The sequence below is a fragment of the Neodiprion virginianus genome, chromosome 3, assembly GCF_021901495.1.
Source record: "Neodiprion virginianus isolate iyNeoVirg1 chromosome 3, iyNeoVirg1.1, whole genome shotgun sequence".
In the NCBI taxonomy this organism is placed as follows: domain Eukaryota; kingdom Metazoa; phylum Arthropoda; class Insecta; order Hymenoptera; family Diprionidae; genus Neodiprion; species Neodiprion virginianus.
In genome coordinates, this window is record NC_060879.1 from 27,208,466 (window position 1) to 27,232,476 (window position 24,011).

A 24,011-nucleotide genomic window follows, 5' to 3' on the forward strand; every position below is an offset into this window, starting at 1 on the left:
CACCTTTCCGTCCTGAGGCGGTTAGTATAAGGCGCAGGTATACGTATAACGGCGTATCCTGGATCCCGATGTAGGTCCGTGCAGCGAGTAGCAATCTAGCCTTGGACGGAGGTAAAAGTTAAACCCGAAGGGTGGAAACGCCTAATAAAATACGCCGATTTAACATTAAGTAGCCAATCGCGGCGGACCAGCACCCTGATGTATTCTATGGGCGAAGGGTTTGATGGGGATCTACGTTGATTGACTGGCGCATTACAAGGGTCCGCGTAGGTGCTACCAAATTATTAAGGGTGACCTCCCACCCTTCGGTTATACCAGTTGAATCGTAGGGCCGCGTATTGCGCCGTCTGAGTGCAACGGCTTCTTCGGGGTGTCCCGTGATTCGCGGTCCGTGAAAAATGAGGACTGCGGTAACTCGGGGAGTTTCTGCTTGTGGTTGTCGAAAAGTCCTCGACTATTCGCATTTTTTACCATCACCGGAAAATTTATTTCATTATAGAATACGTTTAAATACTGCAAACCTAAGAAAATTATAACGCACTAGGACTATTCACTGAAACTTCATCAGAACAATTTAGACTTTGACATTTTTCTCGGAAATTTGTATTTACAAACTATAGGTAAGTAAAAACATTTCATTCCTATACGTTAATCGTCTGCGCGTTTCTTTTAGTTACGTAAAAACGCCAATTAACGCTTTTTTCACATCAGGCTTTTCTCCTCTAATCTTTTAGTGTCGAAATTTTTTATCCCACTCGTACAGCTAAAATAGTATTGATAATAAAAACTGCCATTCTGCGCTGTTATGGTATGATTACGCAGCGACAAATCTCCTACAGTTTTCGCGCTACGAAGTGGTGAAAAAAGTTATTTATATCGTGTATCTTTATTTTCCTTTTTTTATTCTCCTTTTTTTTCTCTTGTCTCTATTATCTCCGCGGCTCCTGATATTTCGGTAAAATAACAGGGGCCAGAACGAGGCTACGTAACGCCTTTTATAACCCTCCAGATAACGCTTTATATTTACGCTGTTACCCTTTCTTTTTTTTTTTTCTTGGCTTTGAAAAAAATCGATTCACGTGTCCGCATCGATGAATTAATTATTTCAGCGTACATATATCGTGTGAAAAAATATACCGATATTACACACACGATGTGAAGTAGGAATCAATTTTCACATTTCCTTCGCTATTCTTGGTGCGGTGTCGGGCAGTATTTCTGGGTATGATTCTTATACTGGACGGTATACGGAATTATTCGTATGATTGTGAGGTTTTTGCCAACTGGAAGTAAAACGACACCCCCGAGTCGTGGGTATTTTTATCTAGGTATAATTGTACGCGAGCGCCGTCCAAGTAGTTATTACAGGTAAGCTGCTTTTACATGCGAAATCACTGGAGAAAACTGCTGCACACCGAATGTATGAATACAACGTGCGGTATAATACTCTGGAGAAAAGTGGTTTCTCGATTATAGCGATACGAATGTAAAATGTATACGCCGATGTGATATGTTCGTTACTTTTAAGACATGAACCACGTGCTACCGGGGAAAAGCGATATGCACAAGATAAGTAAGTATAACTGAGTTTGTGCAGTCGTGTAAATTATAAATAAAAATATAAAAGTCTACATACGCGTAAAGTATATAATGATAAACTTCATTTGTCGTCGTATATATTCACGATCTGTTCATCTTGAACGGGGATCAGAGAAATGAGGGGTACTTTACAATCACTAGAAATTGTGTTAATTTTTTCATACGGTAGTTGCGCGTCTCGAAAATATTGTCAAAGCCGAGGTTATTGCAAGCTAAGCTTATACTTTAATTTTCTTACTTCTCGTCTTTTTATTTCTATCCTTTCTTCTTCGCGAAGAGACGCGAAGTTAACTGACAGAGAAACGTAGAAAGTCTCGCGTAAAGTTCCGTGGAAAACTTGTATAAGTTTTTAGATCCCGCGGGCAGTAGTTGCCAGTTCTCTGAAACTTCAAAGACGTCCGGGACGTTAGATTTTAAGTTTCTCTACTCTAAAACGAACGGTGAACGCCGAATTATATAGTTTCGCATATTATTAAGATAAATATTATAATTTTCATATGGAAGGAAAACGCGTGACGGATAAGCGTTATCGTATAAAGTTGTACAGAAGATGGATTCTCTGTATAATGGACGTGTAAAATCACGAAGGATATTAATATAACACATAAGCGATATTAAACGTACGTTTATCGTCGATGGACTTATGTAGTATTTATAATACGTACCAAGACCGCAAGTTTTATAATAACTATCGTAAAATGAGATCGGAGTCCGTTGTAAGGTGGAACTTTTCAACAGCTGACAATAAGCTGGTTCAACTTAAAAGTTGACTTAACATTTCCAGTGGAGTTAGTTGCGGTTCAATTTTACAGTAACTGCTATTTTCTCCCACTTATTTTATTCCCTTAACGTCCCAACTGCAACGGTAAGTCCGAAAGGAAGGACCCGAGAAACTAGCGAAGCTACGAGCAGAGAAAGTAAGAAGAAAACGAGACACTAACGCGCGCTGGATTCTTCAGCTGGTATTCCGTGGCTTCTGATAAATCTAGAAAATGATCTCTTGAAGATAATCATAAATTTTAGTTAAAAAGGTTGCATACAGATCTTGAATGACTAGAGTCAGCGATTTGTGAAATGAGATCTAACGAAATTTGAAAGTTAAAAGCTAGAAGATATAATGTTTGTAGGCTTTTCGTAGACTGGAATTATTTTGAAAAACTTGTGTTTCGTTGTGTTTTTCACGTTTCATCATATTTCGCAGTTAATTACCGTTTGCTGTAATGAAAACTCCATTTTCTGATAATAAAATATGAAAAGCTCGAAGGCCGTCGTCGATTTTGCCAGATGCTTGTATCCTGATCCGCGTCAAGCACGTATCTCAACATGTGCAAGGAGCCGAAAATTTTGGTTAATGTACGCGGGGCAATACAAATTAATTAATTGGGAATTCCGGTCTGTCCTCCACTGACATCGAGCAATTAATTATTTATTCCGGAATCATTTGTCAAATAACACACTGCATGCGCTTGACTTTGATTCGGTTAATTTGAAAGGTAAACCAACTCTTGGCCAATGCACATATGTATACTCTACACGTATACAAATATACAATTTTCTCATTACAGGTACCAACTGTATATCCTACCTGCCTCTCGATCGGAAAGTGCGTGCACAAATCATTATACAATAATACCCGACAGAATGAATTCTGACTCTGTAGAAATTGACGGGCTGGTGTGATTTCATCTAAATGTATATGGCGATGGATTTTTTCACCTTTATAATTATTATGTCCATTTATGTATAATGTAGAGCGACAAGGGAAAAATATCTCGTGTCACCTCATCAAAGAAAATATTTCCGAAACTGGTGGCTTGAAACGTGGAAGAAGTAATTACATGTATTCCATATTACAACGAAGGCAAGTTTTTCTCCAGCAAACTTGAGCTCCGATTAAATTATGAAACCTGATCATCGCCCAGCCGCTGTTGTATAACTTTGAATAAATTCGCAGCATCTCTTTCAGACCGCAGCCAGCTTCACACGCGTGTATTAATGGAATCCCATTTTCTCCGGTTGGCAATAAAGTTACGTTTCCGCACCGATATCGTTTTGTTTGCGACAACGTAAAATGTGTAAAGTACTAATCCACGGAGTGGCAACATGAGCCAGCGAATATTAGAGATAGATTAATCGTAAGTAGCGCGATCAATCTAATCAGCATCAGCAGAGTCGAGGAGAGGAGAAGATCTCCAAGACGCTTTGACTCATTCTGATGACGCCGCAGCTGCCAGCGAATTGAAACGTTTCAGTTTTTCTTTTACGTAACTGCCAAGTTTTCCTCTCGCTATCGAAAACGGATTATGGCGCTGCACTCGGGTCGTGATTCTCTGAGAATAACTCACCGTCTTGCACGGTTCATCGTTAGATGTATTACGACTTTCCGTTCGCCTTCCGTTATCCTCTACTTTCACGGTGCCATTATCCTGTTAGTTGCAGAAGTCGTTCTGTAATTCGGTAATAATACCTTGTAACATTATTTTAACATAGCTACAGATTTTGAATTATAAATATTAACTCGTCGGAACTACACCGCGAGAAATTTGTAGCTGTGGTTACTGTACGTAATCATTAACTAATTTCGTTATAAATATAAAATTGAGATTGAATTTTCGTTTTTTGCTCTAGCCGGAACATCTAGTGTACATTACTATTCATTTTATTCACGATTACTTTTACTATGTTTTCTCGAAACTTCTAGGATAATTTGATGTTGATTTCAAGTTTTTACTCGGTTGAATTTTTTATTTTTTTGTTCGCAATTACCAACGATATTTAAACCGTAATTATAACGCTCAATTCATTACAATTTTCTACCAACTGTGGCAAGCGAAAGTTTTCTCATTGTCAGTATAGAAATTTCGACAGCTAATATGCCCGGACCGCGGTTCATGGTGACAATTACGCTCGATCCTAAACGATGAGAGCTGAGTGACCGCAGCTCGACGTTCGCAGAATGACGGAGGATAATCAAATTTCCATTCAAACAACGAGATTTTCAGAGATTGTTCAACACCGAATACCCCAGGAACGCCGAACATTCCAAATACACTTTGCCGATTATTACATCCCTATCGGAATCCGAAATTAGGTGGGCACGGCTACGCAATATGGCGGCAATCAGGTTCGCCGTTAAATTGTAGGGATATTGTAACGACGCAGAGTAATTCCAGAAAGCCGTCACCCTTCGAATCTGGCACACCAAAGCAATACGAAGAAGAACATGCGACGGAAACCAGTTTTTACACGCAAATACTGTAATTTAACATCTTATGACGGGATCTTACGATATTTTTCATACAACGGCTTGCAACGTAGAAAAAATATTTTAAGGTAGTAAATCACCTCACCTATAATAATATATTAACTTCGGCGAATTTAGGGAGAACAATCGCACGTCCGATCCTTTTTGGATGGAAGAAAATATAAAAACTTTTGCAATATAAAGTTGGACTATCAACGTACGAGACTGTTGAGGGTAGGTGGGTAGGTTCGAGGTGGTCAGTGGCCATTCTCTCCCTTTCCCCATTTCAACTCTCGCTTCCCCTTTCACCGGCGCCTAACGCCGTTCTGAAAGGCATTATTCCGGGATAATAGGAAATAAATAGCTTCTGCACGTAGACCTGTAATCCAAGGAAAACAGCGCTATGCTGCACCACCGTTTACGCCGCTTTTTGTTCTAGTTTGTCGATTACAGATTTTAAATACCGCGAGAATTCCTGGAATTTCATAAATTTCATTAACAGCGCGGATCAACGATTTTGTTCAATGATTTCACGATAAATTTTTATTTGCAATTGATGCTTGTGCCGTTTTTATTTATTCGACTCCCAAAGCTTCTCTTGTTCAATCTGTAAAATATTTTACAGGATGTGTTCAATTAATAAGTCGGTCTGAATAATTGGCGATGAAGTTGCACATTTTTAAGCGCGTGAAAACACCTCGTGCACAATCGGTTCGTTGAAAATATATTATGAAACTTACGAATGTGAAAACTATGAAAGTAACTACCTACAAAAATTCTTCTCCTGTTTCAAAATCTTGCCTGCAGGTTAAAGAGTGGTAAAAATAATTGCTTTACCAGTTACATCAATCCTCATTGCCAAGGATAATACATAATTCATTAACGTACATTGATCCCCGCATCGTAAAAGTTAAAGTGAACGTGAAAAATAAAAAAATATGGTAGTAAAGTGAAATTTTTTAAGATTTTCATAAGTGATGGAAAAGAAAAAACACTTTTCGAGCTCGCAGAAAAAAAAAACGAATTGAAATAGTGAAATAGTTCGAATAATGCACGAACAAATGTCTCATTTTTTATTTTATTTTTATTATACTTGGCGCAAGACATTGCAAAGCCATTTGATAAATCCAACAGCGTGGATTGTAGAGTAATATTATCCTCGTTGCATGACGTATGGATACGAATATGAAATAATGAGAGGTGAAAAAACGAAGCTGAATTATAAAAAAAATTTTGCAACGGCAATGCAGCGTTTGTAATAATTTATTACACCAAGTATTCTCAGGTATTTTTAATTTTCACATCGACTTTAAAATGTTTTGTCTCTCCTGTTATCCCGCCAGTGATTTAATTAGCCGCACTTTGAATATTTCTGCAAGAGTTCGTCATGGTTTCCATTGATCATTCGTGCCTGCGTATAATGAGTTATACGGCTGTAGTACCTAACCTGGATCTATGTACGTATACATTACACCTACCTATGTTCCCTCCACGTGCAAAACCGGAGTATACATAAAACACCCAGGCATGCAGCCATGTATTAATTAGTGAGTACATAATGTACACGTGCGTGAAGAGCTGCTTTACACCCAAAGCTGAAACTCGTCTCTAGCCAGATTACAAGCCTTTTGTCGGGGATTCGACTTCGGAGAAATGGTTTTCAACACCATGACTGTTGCTTTTGGGGAGATATAATTTTAATGGTTTATTTTTTCCATTCTACTTTCAAGCCTTCTATTTTCACCAAAACTAGTAGTTACTTCCATACCTTCATACAATATACCGTATAGAGGAAATTTATTTCTGGTTATACCCAAAAATCGTCGGGTTGGAAACGATCCTGTTATAGACCCGAAATTCTTGCACTTGAACGGCGCAACAAACCCTCGTACAGCCCCAACCTTTTGGTATTCGAGTCTATTATACAAGCGTCTCGTGTTTCTGACAGAAGTTCAAAATAGCATCTCCAAGGTAGGTATCGAAGGTTTCATATGGCGGGATCAGGGGCGACAAAACTATTTCAGCAGTGCCCAAGTATCTGATTTATTCCTGTGATACTCGATCTCACCACGGTCCAAATTTCGGAGAATCCGCATTCACCAAGCTGTTCTAGTAATATGATGTAGGTATAAGACAGTTCGAGGATATACTATTGTGTGTTCGTATATACGCAATAACTGGTTAGCGATAGGCTAAATTAAAATTTGGTAAAACGATATCTCGAAATAATAAAACGTGTTTACAATTTACAGGTTTGACTAAATATAATTCATTATTAGTTCGACTTAGTATACCTAATGTCTGACGATATTCCCCTGAGTTGAAAAAAAACTTATTGTATAGCGAATTTCAGTTGAAAAAACTGAATCATTGACAAATTTTGAGGCATCGGTTTATCGTATGACTGCTTACAATTAGCGTAACAACTATATGGTTCTCAATACTTTACTTTCCGGTTATCGCAAGAAGATTGAATCCGTTATTTTATTGAACTATAATTTTGAATCGTGTGAGGTCTTATGAGCATCAATTTATCGTGGCATCGACATCCAAAATATTGAGCGACTGTAATATAAAAAATGAAAGAATGATCAGATAGGAGATTTTTTGTACGGTTCAAAGAGTGTATTGTACAGTAACCGCAATCAGAAATCGCTCTCGATTTTGAAACACGCCGAATTTTCTCGCGTTCTCTCGGCTCAGTGGCGATAAAAAAAAAATGCCCATTGTAAAACGCGAAATTCTAAAGCTGCTAACAGGCGATGAAAGTTCGACGGGTTTTGGTGCTAAATTTGATAACACAAAGTGGACGAGGTGGCGGTTTAGCGAGTCCCGAATGTCGCGCGAGAGAAAGATAATGGCGTATGTATGTGTACGTATGTTTAATTTCAACGATACACATTTAACTAGATTCGTATTAGAGGGATGAGAGAAAAGTTTTCGTCGAGTTGCGTGCGTAATGGCATGCGGTCCGGTTTCGGGGTGCAGGGAATTCGCGGTGTCGACCGCTGGGATCGTGTTCGCTCGATCATATTAATAATTTCCTGAAAACCAGCCCACGGCTTACCGGACAATGCGTCTAAGTCATTAGGGAGGGAAAATGTGTAACGCGCCCGCGGCAGATCCCATAAACTAGAGTTATACGCTTTTCTACATGTTCACCCAAGGTCTATATCTCGTTGGTACTTACATATTTTGATTCGAGACTTCACTTTTAAGAACCATTCTTTTTTTTCACATAATTTTCACCACCCTTGTATCAGGTATTTCAAACACATTGCAGATGTTATTGTTCTACAAAATTGGAAAGAACTCGGTCGTAGTTCAGCATTTATTTATTTTTTTTTTTATTTTACTTTGGTCAATGTCTCGCAAGATAGTGTTAAATAGTGATGGAAAAAAATGACGTGGGATTATTGACACGGACAAAGTGTCAGCGCAATTTTTAACTAATTCAAATTTCTCGAGCTTCTGTGAAACGGCAAAAGCACACAAAATATAAATCACCTCTACCGTAGGCGCAATGCACCACGGTGGAATTTGCTGCACACTAAACGTGACCAGATTATCGGCTGATATTTTGTTTGCTACACTCGTTCAGCGATAAAACAAAATTCATTCATTTGCGGCAGTAACAGATTTTTTCAGCAGCTAATAAGATAGAGAGTTACGTTTCCAAATAAATTGTCGGTGTAATTATGTGAATAATCAAAAAGACTGCTGGATGATGACTGAATTTTCGAAACGACTGTCAGCCGTCATTTCCGCCCTGCAGTTTTGACTAGAATATACGTAGGTAAATGTATTTAACATTGGCAGGCTAATTTGGAAAAGTTTTTTTGGGCACCGGCAGGTCTTAGCACGTCAGTGAAAAATATCGAAGAAGCGGTAGATTCTTGTGCAAATAAGGATAGAGTAAATAGCCATGCATCCTTTTGTTGAAGATTAAGCTTATAGAAGTGGAACGGCGGATATTAAAAAGTTTAAATTGCTCCTCGGTGTTCAGTGAAAAATACATTCTGCCAGTATTAAACTTTGCCTGCGCATTTCAATTGAAACGCTTACCTCTGAAATGTACAGAAAAAAAGTAGAATAAAATAATAGCGAAGTAGAACACTTTTTTTTTTTACTCCAAACTATCCGAAAGTATTAAAGGGAGGCACGTATGGGTTTCATAATTTTATATTTATTCGTTAGAACGTTTCGTTCGGAAGATACAAATTTTTGTTCTCCCACTTGAAAGACTTGTTGCTTCGACGGTAAATGACTGACACGCAATAATCAAAACAATTAATACTAATGCAAAATTAGCCTCAAAACTTGTCACGTTTTATATCTAAAAAAATCCAGGATGACACTTCATTATTCTGACGATGTTAAAGTTTCCGATTGCCGGTATGAAATTCTGTCAGATTGATAAAAAATTATCAACGTTTCGGACGTAAAGTGTAATTAAATTCAATACAAGCAATTCAATGATTGCACAAATTATTTCCAAAGGATCGGTGTATAGATACAATCAATTACGATTGTATGTGTGTTTGAAGTAGTCGCGTGTCTGGGAAACCGTCTCAAAGAACCACTCAATTTCTATGCGTAGTACATGCACTCTCGCTTCCATATTTATACATGTCACGAGTGTAACGTATACGTATAACACGAACTTTGCGAAAACGTAGAAGAAATTTAATATACAAGGTTGAATAAGAAGAGGGACATGGATAGAAATAAGAAGAAGAAGAACAAGAATAAGCAGAAGAATTTACCGAAGTCAAATAGTCGTCCAAGAACAAGTGGCGGATACGTACCTATAGCAATGCTATACGTAGATACTTGGCGCGTATAAAAGACATTGCGACACTCGAGAGAAACCAACGAACGTGCAACGCGCATATGTGTTTGTCTCGTAGCTACATAAATATATGCAACACTCGCGCACACGCGGGATATCGTAGTGTGGGTGTAATACACAAGGTTTCCATCCTGCAGAAGCGGGAGAGAATTGGATAGGCGTTTGAATCGAACAGCGGAAAAGAAGCATATCTCGAGTTGTTGGGTGTGGCGAAAAACGAAGAACCTTTCTCGATGCAGGTCGGAATCGTATGGAATTGTCCGCAAATCATCTCCGTCGCCGTCATCGTAGCTTCGATGCCTGAGAATTATCGACGCAGGAACGAAGTTGAAAGTACGAGAAGTAGTTGGAATGCAGGAGGGTGGATCAAAGTTTCTTCAAAGCTCCTAATTAGGGCCCCGCGTCGTCTACTTTGAGCTTCGCGCCCACACAAGAGTCTCGGCAGGCTCCTCGGTGGACTTGCGAACACGTTATTCACCCACGTTCACCCTTCGCACACACCTTGAGTGTAAAAATTGACGGACGTATGTGAAAAATACGTGCCCGGAGACCGAATAACCCACGGGGTATATGAAGGGTTGCGGTGCGGCGGTTTGGCGCTGGAATTTTTTAATATCACCGGCCGAAGTTACTATCCTTTTAGTTTTCACGTACAATACGTACAACGGCATCGAAACAATTACACCACGTGTATAATCAACGCTGCACAGTAAAGCTTGCAGAGGAAAATGTGGGGATTTTGGTTTTAGCTTTATACGAGTAAGCTTGCAAATTGCGGTTGTGGGTTTTTATTGGAATACAATCCGGATGTACGATGATTACACTCGTAGTGTACACGGACTGGATTTGTAACAACAACTGTCCTGACGAATGTTTGCGGACCAGAAAAGATGCTTTATGGAATTCGTCATTGAGGTGTTAATTACTGATGTGATCCGATGTTATCCTTGAAATTCCTATGATCTGTGTAATTTTTAATGTTCTCTTTTTAATTTTTCTGATAGCAATCTTTTTGTAATCCATGCAAGTTTTGTAATCCTTGCAATACTTGCAATCAAAGCAAACCTATTCCGAACCCATATAATGTCTGTAATCAGCTTGTGATTCTTCCTTATCGTAATCAGTGTACCAAGTCCGGCACAACCGATAAGCTTCGTTAAATTTAAACATCGATAAACGCTTGTACGGCAAGTACACGTGTAGCGTCGAACAATTGATCGGACGTTCGCTAAATCCACCGAAGCAGGAGGATCCTTAAATATAAGATTCGTTATAAATTACGCACAATATCAAAGGCGCAAGTCCGCTCGATTCCTCGAGTGTTGTGAATGGTTAGGTTTGTTTTCCTTAGCCGTGCGAAGGGAGGACAGCAAAGAAGAGAAGGCAGCGAGGCGGCGACGAGGCTTACGTGGGTGGGCAAAGCGAGTTTGCGCCTCTAATTACGGACAAAACCGCAACCTCAACGCCTCTGAACCGAGGGAATCTCTTGGACAATCCCTTAGGCGGAAGTTACGTCGCAGTTCGGACAAATACGGCCTTATACAATTACCCTGGCAAACTTGTACTTACTTAGGTACAACCACTAGGGATCCCGAAGCTCATTCAAGCGCGAGAAGAAGGAAAGAGAGAAAGAGCTTGTGTACGTCGCGCAAGACCATCAATTACCAGCAAACGATCCGATGCGCAAAGTTTCTTCAACGAGAGAAGCAGATTTGTGCGACGTTTTTTCGACACACTCTCTGGTCAAAATAATGAGACCCATTTGTCGGCGTTTCACCGAATGGGCATTTTTGGGTAGGAAGAAATTTTCGTAAACTTAATTCCGATATGTTTTCAAAAGTTATCAAATTTTTTTTTTTACAATATTCTAACGCCCGACGTTTTTGTTTTAACTACCTCACGTTTTCTAATGACATTTTACCCCCAAACGAAAATATTTAGGTATCCAAAAAAAAAAAGGCGAGGTGATATTTAAATCTATAACCTAACGATAAGTATGATTAATTATTCGTAGGTGTGCAGCACGTTTGAATCGAATAAAAAAAGAAGACTGTCATTCAGCATATTTTTTTAACGATTAATTACTGAAAACTGATAACCAACAACTGTTAGCGCGATTACAACTTTCGAACGCATTTTTCAACGGAGGAATAATTCGTCACCAAGTTCCACGAACAACTCTGTAAGTATTAACTTCTCTTTTGTTGAAATTGATTGCCCGACGACAGACAACATTCTCCCTTCTTCAACCCTCGAGAAACAGAGTTAAAACTTTTCACCCAACATATAAACTCCGTATTCACTCAGGATCTTAGCATTCTTAAAGCCAGCGATGTAGACAGGAAGTAGCTTTCTGGCTTCTACAGATGTTCCCAATTCTCAAAATAATCGTACATCCCGCATGACGTAAAAACACGATTTCGCAATTTGATATAAAAAACGGGATTATAGTTTCACGAAAGAATATTTTTATTTCTCACATACACCTTGCATGAAGTAGAATATTAAAAAATAATGAGATCATCCGAATTATTTCTCGTTAAAAATTAATGACAATCGCACGAAATTTATATGCAATTAAATTTCACTATTTGATACGTACCTAAATTAACGAAAAACTGTCCAAATATTTTCTTCACCAGCTTCTGAATCATAGAACGAAAAAACAATAAAAAAATCGTCGTACAAAGAGCACAATCGAAAGTATTTACCGTCCGTAAAATTGTGTCTGCCACTGTGCATGTGTGTAGGAGAAATGTGGAATATACGACTGTTAGATACGTATCGAGTTTACGTGTAGCTCGGCAATAACAACAGCTCCAATTAGTAACGGCTCCAATTAGTATCGACCAATATGATACTCGAGAATTAATGCAAATAAACACAGGTATATTGCGTACATCGTCGATCCAGGGACCACCTAACAATGCGGAGGGAAAACGTGTCGGTAGTATCCATCAGTTGAACAAACAAGTTTAGAAGTGGAATTGCGGATATTTCCACAATACAGTAAAGGAGCGGCTCTCCATTGGTTAGTGCCACAGATATAACCAGACTACACGTCAGCGTTACGATGCATAATGTACACCCTTCGGCGCCTATCCATCAATCGATCCAAACGGCTTCAACCGTATGTGTAAGTCCGTATACACACAACAAACTCCACACGCAGGCATCAGTCGGCCGGTTTCTCTACTCTCCTACAAATTGCTTATGCATGAACGCTAACCGACGCATGTTAGAATTAACTGTTCGGATAGCCGGATCAAGGGATGCACGATTTTCCACAAAGGCTCTTACCGATGATAACAGTCGAACAGTTAAAGGACCGGCCGAGATGATTCGGACAATTTACTCGGAGCAACTTCAAGATGAAACGCGGCAAAGGATTAGAATGAAGCAGTTCAAGTCCTGTGGTGTTCGGTACCCGATGATAGAGGTAACAGTCAAGTTTCGTACAAGTAACCAAGTTTTCCCGACTGACGTAGCGGAGGAACACAGTGCTCGATTAGTAATTAAGTTTGAGTCGATCAAGCAAGTGTCGAAATAGCGTAAGGTGACACGATGAAACTTCTGGGAATAAACTATATCGTTACAACGTGCCGGCACGTATAATTTTCGTGATAATAGAGCAATTTTATTCACAATAGAGAGCTTAGAACTGTCTGTCGTCGCGACTTTCGTTCACGACCTGGATCTGAAATTCCAGTTTGCATAATGGAGAACGAATCGACGGAGTGAGTGTCGACTGTATAATTCGCGACTAGACATGACATCAAGGGCCAATAGATCGTGAAAAAAACTGATCGTTAAGCTGTGGGAACGAGCATGAGCCGAAAGACCGATCTCTGTAAGAATTTTCGTATCGAGTCCAAGAGCCGCAGTCTGTACCGGTAAATTTCTGTCAATTCTTCGAACTGAAAAATTTCGTTGAGTTTTCACTAAGAAATTCGAGCTCAGGGGGAAAACATCGTTCCGTTATGAGAAAGATGTGCGAGATTTTTAGTAATTTTCCATGCAGTCTCAGCAGCTACGTTAATCCAGCCTTTTCCGACAGGGGCAGAGAATCCGACGATCGGGGATGCCGGGAAGAAAAAAAGATAATTGGGGGAAGGAGGGGGGAGGTTGACGTTTAAAAATGTGTCATCGCGAATGCTAAGCACGTTAGGCATTTATATTCGCTCTTATGGAACCCCTTGTACCAGAGAGACAGGTGTTCGGGAGTTGACCTTATTCCTGCAGAGCAAAGGTACGGCAAGATCTTCTCTTGGGAATAACGCAAAACGTCAATATCAATAAATATTTAGTCACGTTCCAAATGTATAGCTGCTACGCGAGTTTGTGTATATATATATATATATAGTACTATAAGTACTTTCTGATCGATTCCAAGAGAGAAGACTCGTCGCACCCCGTGATCCGTCAGATATATTCCACTCGCTTCCTCACCGTGAACAACTTTTTTCTCACCGACAGGATATATATCCTTTTTATGTTATGATTTTTTCACCACTTTTACGTAACTGATTCAGCGCAAAGTTGTGCTGCTCGGTATATGTGTCTTTGACGCGTAGAAAAGTACGTAGGAATTACCGTGGCGTAATCTATTTTTTTTTTTTTTTTTTTTTTTTTTGCGCGCGGATTGAGATTTCGATGATTAATTAGTGGTTCAAACAAGTTACAAGAATTCGTCGAACTGATTGAACGATGAGTGAATTGAAAAAATGATTTTGCGAGTAACGAAATAGCAAACGATCGAATCACTCGCGTTATGTGCAGGGTGACAGGTTTGCAGTGAGAACGAATAAAGGTATGTTAGAGCTGAGATAATGATTGGAATTTTTTCTTCATTTGAATAACGATCGCTCGGTACCTCTCGATGTTGAAATATTAACACGGGTCATCAATAATAAAATGGCTGCTGGGGCAATGGGGGACGGTATTTTGGGTGCTTAATGGGAGAGGCGTGTCTGGAGAGCCGAGACGATCTGGTGCGAGGACAAAATGAATGATCGGACATGTCGGATACAAGGCGAACGCCAAGTAATGCGATTTGGCAAAAAGGTGCAGAGATGAGAGGGAGCAGTTGGTGCGATCAAAAATTCTCAGCGCGCCTACGGCAATCATTCAGGAATGTCATGAGCGCTGCCTTGTCATCCTCGTAAAGACCGTCTTAACTCTTTCGAAACTTGCCGTGATGTCGAGAAATTCGACGTGCTGGTTTCGCGCGAACCAATCGGGCGCAACGTGATTTAATTCAATTTCGTATACAATCGATAACTTTGCAATATTTATTGTGTATGAATACACCATGCGTATACACCACCGTTACGAATTTTATGTCGTTTCTAAATTTTACTTCTGACATCGGACACCTTTTACCGTTCAACGTAATTTTATAAAGAACGTAAAACCTTGGCTCACATCTAAATCAGATATGTCAGACAGCGTAAAATGACTGTGAAATGTCATATGCGGTATTCCGAGAACTCGATCGATTATACAGTCGGTTCAATATTTCATTCGAAAAAATGAAGAGTGAAGTGTCGCGCTTCAGATGACAGGTTGACAGTATCGAGGAGAGAGAAATGCGTTACTTACCCCCCAAAAAAAAGAAAAAAAAAAAAATTAATGGAGAAAATAAAATTCACGAGCAAATAACAAAACAGTTTTACTAAAAGCTATAACGTGTCGGCGAAACTTTTACACGATTAGGTAAACGAAAATGTTCGATACGCGATAATGAACGTTTTAGAAAAAAATAAATAAAAAATAACTTACGATCCGAGCATTTAGGGCCGAATGAGCAATGCCATGGATGACCATAATCCTGTGGCTAACGTAACCGTTTATCGGGAGTATGTGTATAATTTAGTACCATAGTATTAACCGCCTATATATAATCGTGGAACGCCGCGTGCGTGACAGTCGTGGCTAATGAAAACGTGCAGGGTATCGATCATATCCCATTACATCTGGCTAGATAAGCGTAATTGATAACTCGACGCGATAGCTAATTTTCTTATTCTTTTTTTTTTTTTTTTAGTTGTGATTTAAAACATTGCCTGTGGAATAAAGGGGGCAATAAAATTTTGCACTCCCCTATTTTATAGAATTTGTAATGACAAGAAATTCGAGAAATTTATCATAGCACGAACTGTGAGTTGAATATTAATAGGCGAATATGCGAACGGTAATATGCCAAGTATTTCCGTCCGGTCTGCGGGTTATAAAATAGAGAAATATTTCGATTAGCTAGAGCTGACACCACGCGTGTTTGATGCAATTCGACGAGCTGCAGGTGTCGGCCTCATTCACTTAAGAACGTATAACTAGCAGCGTCAAGAGTCCTACTCATCCGCCAGGTTCGCGGGGCTGACGTAGCACCTTTGAAAGCTTCCAGCTTGTTGGTCAAACAAGCCAAGAGCTTCTCGCCAGACACTTGATCACTTTGTGGAGTTTCTCGCAGCGTCGGATGTCGGAATGCGGTCGTCTGCCGCGGCTGCGGAAGTTAATTCAAAATCGTCGCCTACGTAGGTGCTTGCAGGCGAGGCAATTAGCCGATTAAATATCATCCAAGATTTATACCGAGACGATTCGCGAAAACGGAAATGATATATTTTGCGTGATCTGTCTAGTCGGTATTCTTTGTAAAACAAAAAAAAATAAATAAGAAAGGAAACATCACTCTGAACAATCGACGCAAGATTTTTCTGGTAGAGATGCGTTAATTGATACTTTTGAACGTGCTCTTAAGAAAGTTCTCGATCTACAGAAATTCATAATTTTTAACAATTTTCTTAACGAGATAGTTTTACATTCAGTAAAATTATTCTAATTATTATATCTGTAAGCTACATAGATCTTTTTGAGAAATACAAATATAAAAAGTAATAGAATTGTAATCCAGAGCTTAGATATCGATGATTCACTTCGAACCGTTTCAAAATGGTTAGAAATACAGTGGATCCGTTCAATTTCGTCCTATATACGATGGCTCACTTTATTTTGAAGATGATCCTCTATAAGTTCACTGAAACGTTTTTTCTCGCCATTTTTTACATTATTGATTCGATATTCATTCTGATCAATAAACGACAATACCGAATTGACAACAACATTGAGCCATTTAGTATAAAACGGTTTTCTGAACAACGAGGAATCGTATAATGAAATCGAACGAACCTGCTGGCTTTTCATGATTTTAAAACAACTTGAAACGAGTCATTGATATGATCTAAGCCAGGGATGGCCAACCGATCGATCGTGGCTATTAGGCCGGGCCCACAAAACAAAAAAAAAAAAAAACATACAAGACTCTGTCAAAAAATATTTTAAATATTTAATTCTGTGGTAAAGATTTCAGATTGATAGATCGCACAGAGTTTGGACAGTGAACAGTAGAACTCGGGTTTAATTAAGTCGACTATCCCTGACGTAGAGGAATACAAAAATATGATTCAACATTGCATAAAAAGTCAAATTACTACATGCGGAAATAGGTGTGCAACATGAATTCAGCAAATTGACAAATAGAATTAAAGTCGAAGACACAGGTTCTAAGCTTTTCTTCATCGTTCCAGTATTTCCGTTTTTCCGTATGTTTTGAACAGACCTCCGTAGTATGCGAATGTAATAATTTTACAAACACTCGATGTACGACAATCGTGTGACGAAATGAATAAAAAAAGTGTCGATTTTTGGCCAGCCAACCTCTTCAAAGCGATCTCCTTATTTTTACCCTAACCACAGTCCACGTTGTTAAAAAAAGGTCTCGCTGCTACTTGAAGTTTGGTATAAAAAATTTCATTCGCTTTTTTCCCCTCGTAGAATGATAAAAAATTACGGTGCCAGGGTGTGCAAGCAGCGTCCCCTTTGTCTGCGGTACTCGGGGTTGTCGCCTCGTTCAACTACCCCACAGCTACGCGTGCTGCAGGCTACACTCTAGTTGTTATCGACGATCATAACGTACAGCGTGGCAACACATGGTAGATTTCGTCATTGAATACGTGCAACGCTACGCGCGGTTTCGTGATTTATGACGAAAGATTGAAAAAGGTGGTACTGCAGGATTTATTACCCATGTATGTACAGTCAGCATCGTTTTGCAGAAAAATAAAAAACAAAAAAAAAAAAACACATCACTGATCTTACCTCGGATCCTATTTACACTGAAATGATGCGTGCGTTGTTTGCAGATTTTTTTATAACAACGACTCTGTATAGAAATATGTCAAAAACTTGAGGACGGTCTTCGAGATTACTACTGAATTAAATTTAAATCGAATTTTAAAACTTTTTTATAAGTAATACTTCTCGGATTATATTTAAAATCTGACAAACCTTCGCTAAGACTGCTATCGAAACATGGAGAGGAGAATTAAAAAAGGGTGTAAGTGCCTGCTACTAAAAATTTTTAAAAACACTTATAGCCTTTATTAATTCTCCTCTTCAAATTTCCGTGTGTCAAAAAGCTTAAGCATCGCGGTATAGGGTATTTAAACAAGGCATGAGTGCGTAAACAGTTTTACAGTGTTACCACGCGATATTACGATGAAGTATTTATCATGCAATATCCGGCAAATTGCACGCGAGTAATCGCAATGCCGAATTCATCGTTGACGATCACTTCGTTAATTAGCGTCAAAAACACGTTACACGCAGGTAACATACATTACGTAGGTGCACGTAAACGAAACGAGTGATGAGTCGAGGAATAATTATAAAGAATCGTTGTTAACGTTCTACGAGCGGAGGTGGGTTATACCCTGCAGGGCTCAAAAACGTCCAATAATGTCGGAATTCGTGATATATGAAGCCGTAGGTATACCCAATATGAAACGCGCGGGCAGATCACGGGAGTAGATGGGTGTAGCGTTTCAATTGCTCCGGCGGATGGAAGAAGTGGAAAACGCCAGTGGTCAGGACATCTGTAGGGGAGGCACGAAGCGCAATATTCCCTCGAAAAAAACATACCCCTGCCTCCGTCATGGCCAAAACCATCAAACCTTTTGCCCGGATTCACCTCGCCCCATGCATATATGTACAGATATAGGTATGTATTATACAGGCACGTGGACATTCTTTCATCTCGGATATTTTCTTACGGATATCTCTCTGAGAATAATGTGACGTTGACTCTCTGACCAGCTGAGGAATGTTTATTTAAAACCTATTAGACTGCGCAACTCATTGAAGTCTTGCTTTGGTCATTCGATATTGCATATATTTAATTTAGGGTGGCCCTTAATATTGGTAAAAAAAATTATTTTTCCCATCACCCCTTGAATCGACTCGAAATACTCCGTGCCTCAAAATTTAAAATCGATTAGAAGTGATTATCGAGGTAAAAAATTTGAAAAAAAAAAGATTTACACAGTTTTTCCAGCGAAAATCAATGCCGTCCTCCGGATTTCGACAGCATTTTTTTTCACATGAAATAGATACGAGAAAATCGAAAAATAATCGGATCACAAAACCAGGACGCTAGATTGGTAATAATTATGTTCGGAGATGTTACATTGATTTCCAGATCATTTTCGTAGAAGTTTCACCTTTTTTCACATTAAATATTTTCCTTAAACCATTCCTTGTTTCTGCTTCTTAAATTCAAATCAAATAATCTCTCATTTTATCTAATTAAAATAAATTATTTTATACGTATTTATTAGCGATTAATAACGCATCAAAAATTCAGCTGTTTACCTTTACATTGCTCTAATGTCCGTATCGCCTTATGAAACTCAGATAAGGGTGCGGGATGCGGTAAAATTACTTTTAGATTATTTCAAGTTGCCACACAATGTTATTGGGACACGGGTTAATATTAAAATTAAAAGCGGAATTCACTTTTAGAAATCATTTTTTATTATTCCAAATCAGTTTAAGGGGTGAGAGAAAAAAAAATTTTCCTTACCAATATTACGGGCCACTCTAATATATATATATATAGTTTCATGTTTCAGCAACATCAATCGGTGGAAGATGTGAACGTGAGTTTGCTTTGAACTAAGCAACACAACTGCAACGAATCAGAGTGGGTTACATTACGTAAGTAATAGTTAGCTTTTCTTTCTTCCTAGATGTGCAAAAATTTTCAGACTCACCGTAGGTGCGCGATGTGACTATCGGACGAAGTTTGGCCAGCAGTAATCGATTGACGCGTATTATTCCTTTGGGGGTCAACAGCTGGTATCGTTCGCATATTTTATTAAGGGTTTTTTTTCTGTGGGGCTTTTATGATGATACAGTATTCTGTTCCCCCAATAATTACCAATATTTCATTTTCGTTATACTCATTCAATTTGACAAATTAATCCGCAGAGACGCGTTCGTGTTCGAGTGTGTATATATCCGCACGTTACAAAAGTTTGACAAATAATTTCTTTCATTATTGGAAATACGCCAAGAACTAGGGAGTGTCGTTATACGTATGAATAACTGAAATGTTGAAATGAAACGTTTGACTAGCTTGTGCCTCTTTCCACATTCAAATAAATTAAATTAAACATATGTAAATAAATGGATATAAAATTCACGTCGGAGGTTGATTGCCGCTAACTGAAGTAGAATTTATTTTTCCTCATCTTTTTTACTTTGTCGACTAACTTATAAATTCACCGTCGCGCCAACATCAAATTATCAGGACAGTTACAAAAAATATAGTACGTATGACCATAATTAAAAAGAATAAATTTTCTGGACACAGCTGAAGAATTTATTTTCATTCTCTACCCATGAAAACTTTTCTTGACTGTGGAAAAAACCAAAATAGTCAAGGACCGTAGAGTAACCATATCTAGAAGTTCTTCCCGTGCATAATAACCCTCGTATTGTAGATGCATGTAGTTTAACCCAAACGGCTGTGTGAAAATTTTCTTAATCTCGGACCAATTTCATCTCAGACTTCATTGTAGTCCAATCTTTAATTTCAGCTTATTTGAATCCCAATAAAATCTTGAACTACAATGTAAACCAAGGAAAAAGATTTTTGCAGTGTTAAACCAGTTCCAAGCCTGTCGACCAGTCGACGTGAATTTTCTCCTTCGTAGGAAACGAGATTGATCGTAAATATCATGTGCTATACAACGAAGTATCTATCCTGCCCAGTGACAGTTACCTCAATTAGAAATGTCCAAACAAGAGGTTGACGGAAATCTAATTTCAACCCATACCTACACATGTGTACCTCTCTTGAGCGAGGTACTAATTTCGAAGTAGGTCGGTTCGATCACCCAGCTTATCAAGCTAGGTTTTTTTTTCTCCGAACAGCGCCCCTCGAGCTGCGAAAAAGGAACCGATGAATCTAAGCGCTACTCTTGTCATCTGTTCGGCCTCCATTGGCTCCGTCTATCAGTGAACATCGTGGTGCCAAAAGGGCCGGTAAACTAAGAGGAAAAAAACATTCCCAGCCTTCACATATACCTGGCAGCTTAATTACGAGCCACGGTCGAGTGTGAAATTGTCAATTATTTTGCGAGGAGCGGGAAGGGACGAGGCGACGCGAAGCTCAACCTGATTACCACGGTGACACATGCGCGAGACATAAATACGACGTGTCAATTCTGGCACTAGGTCGTTAGTTAGGGTGCCGTAGTTTGATTTGAAGAGAGAAAAGAGAGAGCTAATCTCAAGCCCTCCGTTCCTCTTGACACTGCGAAATTTTTCACAGATTGAAAAAAGAATATATATAATGAACTGAGTAGACAGGTTTAAGAATGTCAAAATCATCACTAACTATGCTATTGTAACTGAAATGTATGGTATCTCCGAAATTTTAAGGGGAAGAAAACTGTCATGGTTTTCGAGAAATCTAGGAGACTGAAATTATTCAAGTTTTCTTTTTCCATAATTTACGCGAAGGGAATGTCTGCTGTTTCGTGAAACTTAATTAGAAGGGAGCTTGTACGATGGTGAACAAGTCACTCGTGAACCGGAAACAAACTAGAACTTAGAGCTGTAAGTAACAAGACTAGCGGTAGTAATTAAATGGAGAGTCTCGTGTGTACACTAGGAAGTCATCTGATACCAAGCGTGATGCGTTTCAATATCTAGAATGCGATTTCGTGTTAGAGTTTCAAATCTTGAAAGTTCAAGATTTGATTTTCCCAAGCAAATTGACTCTTCGTCTCGTCATGACGACAATGACTGTTCCAATATACCAACCGACGGGAGATTTCATTCGCCTTGACAACTCCTGATCACTTTAAACAGTCCATTTATCAGTTCAACTACATCAAGTAGATGCGAAGTTCGTTGATTGGAAATTCCGTCCAACATTATTCGCCAATCACCCATATCTGCGATACTCGATACGTGTCCCATGTTCGTCTTTACCGAATTTACAATGCTGATGATATACCGAGAGGAAATGGTGGAATTTACTAGATTGGCCGTCTGATCGCGCATGGATGAATTTTATCATTATTTCACGCAGGCTGACCACCTCAAGCTTCTGTCGTCAAACATAACTTATGGAGGTTACGAAGGCAATGCGCATTTTTTGGGTTAAACAAATCCTAAATAGTTCATGTGAAGATTCGGAAAAGCTTGTCGAGCCTTTATTGTTCACGGATTGTTGGTAGCAACATAATTTTGATTCGCCACTTGACGCGCAAGAGTTTGACTTGTCGTGTCTCGTTTCGAGTAAGTTGGCTGTCCTGCCTTGCAGACGAAAATATTACCGCCATACGATCTCGCCGACCAATGGAGTTCGATTATTTTGTGCACGCGCAGTTGGTCACTCAAGCCTGCTAAGTTTCACCTTATTTTCTCATTGTAATAACCGTATAACGAGACAAGTAGAAAAAATCATCACCATCGGCGCATTTTGAATATAAGAAATACCAATCGGTGGTCACTCATGGATGTGAAACCTTGATACAATATACCAAGGAAACGCTGATTACGAGGCGTTTTTATAATACGAATAAAGCATGCTGTACGGTGCATGGCTTTCTGTAACGTCAAAATGACGTCTGCAAGGCAAAAGGTTAGGCGTCAGACCCTACAAGACGGAGAAAAGCGGTCTGCGGAGAGAATCTTTGAATCGCAACTGACATGTAATTTCCGCGTCTCCTAATTCCGGAGTTTGTGCCGGGAGCAAGAGACCGAGAGGGAGGGAGAGAAGTCAGGAAACCACCGTTTCAAATGCCAGCCTGATCTCGGAGTTGAGCGCTTTGCCCTATACCCGTACCTTACACCCGTTACACCTTCGAGTTCGATAATCCTGGCCCGTACGAGAACAAATGGGGTATTTTACGGGCTCAGGTGAGCCCAGGTAAGTGGTGCAGAAGGGATAGAAATCTGTGGGGATTCCCCGACGCGACTTCGATGCCTCACAATTAGATGAACGTGTTACGGGCGTGCAGCCGGGGGCCCAGCTTTTGAATTCGGATCGGCAGACGTGAATTTTTCATACCCGCAAAGGGTTGATCAAATTTATTCACACCGTCGCTAAGAGGGAAAAATCGACTGTATCGTGGATCGTAAGGTAGATGGTTGGCCAAATGTCCATAACTTTTTAATGAATTTTGATACGAGATTGGCGTGGGTTGAGTATTTGTTGAATTGTCATATTCCTCAGTTGTGAAGATCTCTTTGAAAAAACAAAAATAAAAATAAATGGAATTGTACAGAAAAGCTTATAAATATCGATGCTTCATTTCACATGTTTTCAAAATTGTTACGAATCTGGTAGATTCGCTCAATTTCACCGTACAATGATTCGTTTTATTCGGACAACTATTTTCTACAGATTCGCTAAAAAATATTTCGTTTATCGCGTTGACATCGTTGAATATTCAAATTTAGAACGTTGCATTAGTATTTATTCCGATGAACAAATGTCAACATTGGATTCACTGCCGCAGAAAACCAAAATACGTTTGAGTGAATTTGTAGAAAATGGTCTTCTGAATAAGATGAGCCACCGTAGAGTAAAATCGAACACATCTGTTAAATTTTCAATAACTTTGCAGCGATTTTAAACGAAGCATCCACATTTAACCCTCTGTCCGGTTTATATCATTAATATTTCCTAGTTTTGTATTTTCGAAGTAATCTTTGCACCCGACAAATATTATAATAATTTGATGAATACTCGATGCACGATTATCCGGTAACGAATTTATGAAATAGCGTACAATTTTTTACCAACCGACCTCCTTAAGTTATGGATGTTTACTGAAAATACTTTTCACACCATTGTACGAAACTTTGCGTTCCACGATATCCAACAGACACCTTACATTCGAGGCATTTTATCGAGCTTTGAATGTGACGTTATGCTAATACTGAACCCCTCCCAGGACGGGG

At 39.2% G+C, this 24,011-nt stretch overlaps 1 protein-coding gene across 2 annotated transcripts in view; it reads right to left on the reverse strand.

The window, feature by feature from the left end:
- Nucleotides 1-24,011, reverse strand: part of LOC124300740 (ATP-dependent helicase brm) — an 83,754-nt gene that overhangs the window by 16,292 nt on the left and 43,451 nt on the right. The window contains exon 22 of one of the 2 annotated variants that reach the window (XM_046755078.1): nt 20,939-21,082. The exons of the other annotated variant lie outside the window; for it this stretch is intronic. The gene's annotated coding sequence lies outside the window, so the exon portion shown is untranslated. Of the gene's footprint in view, nt 1-20,938; nt 21,083-24,011 lie in introns of those variants that run through there. 2 annotated transcript variants of the gene reach the window in all.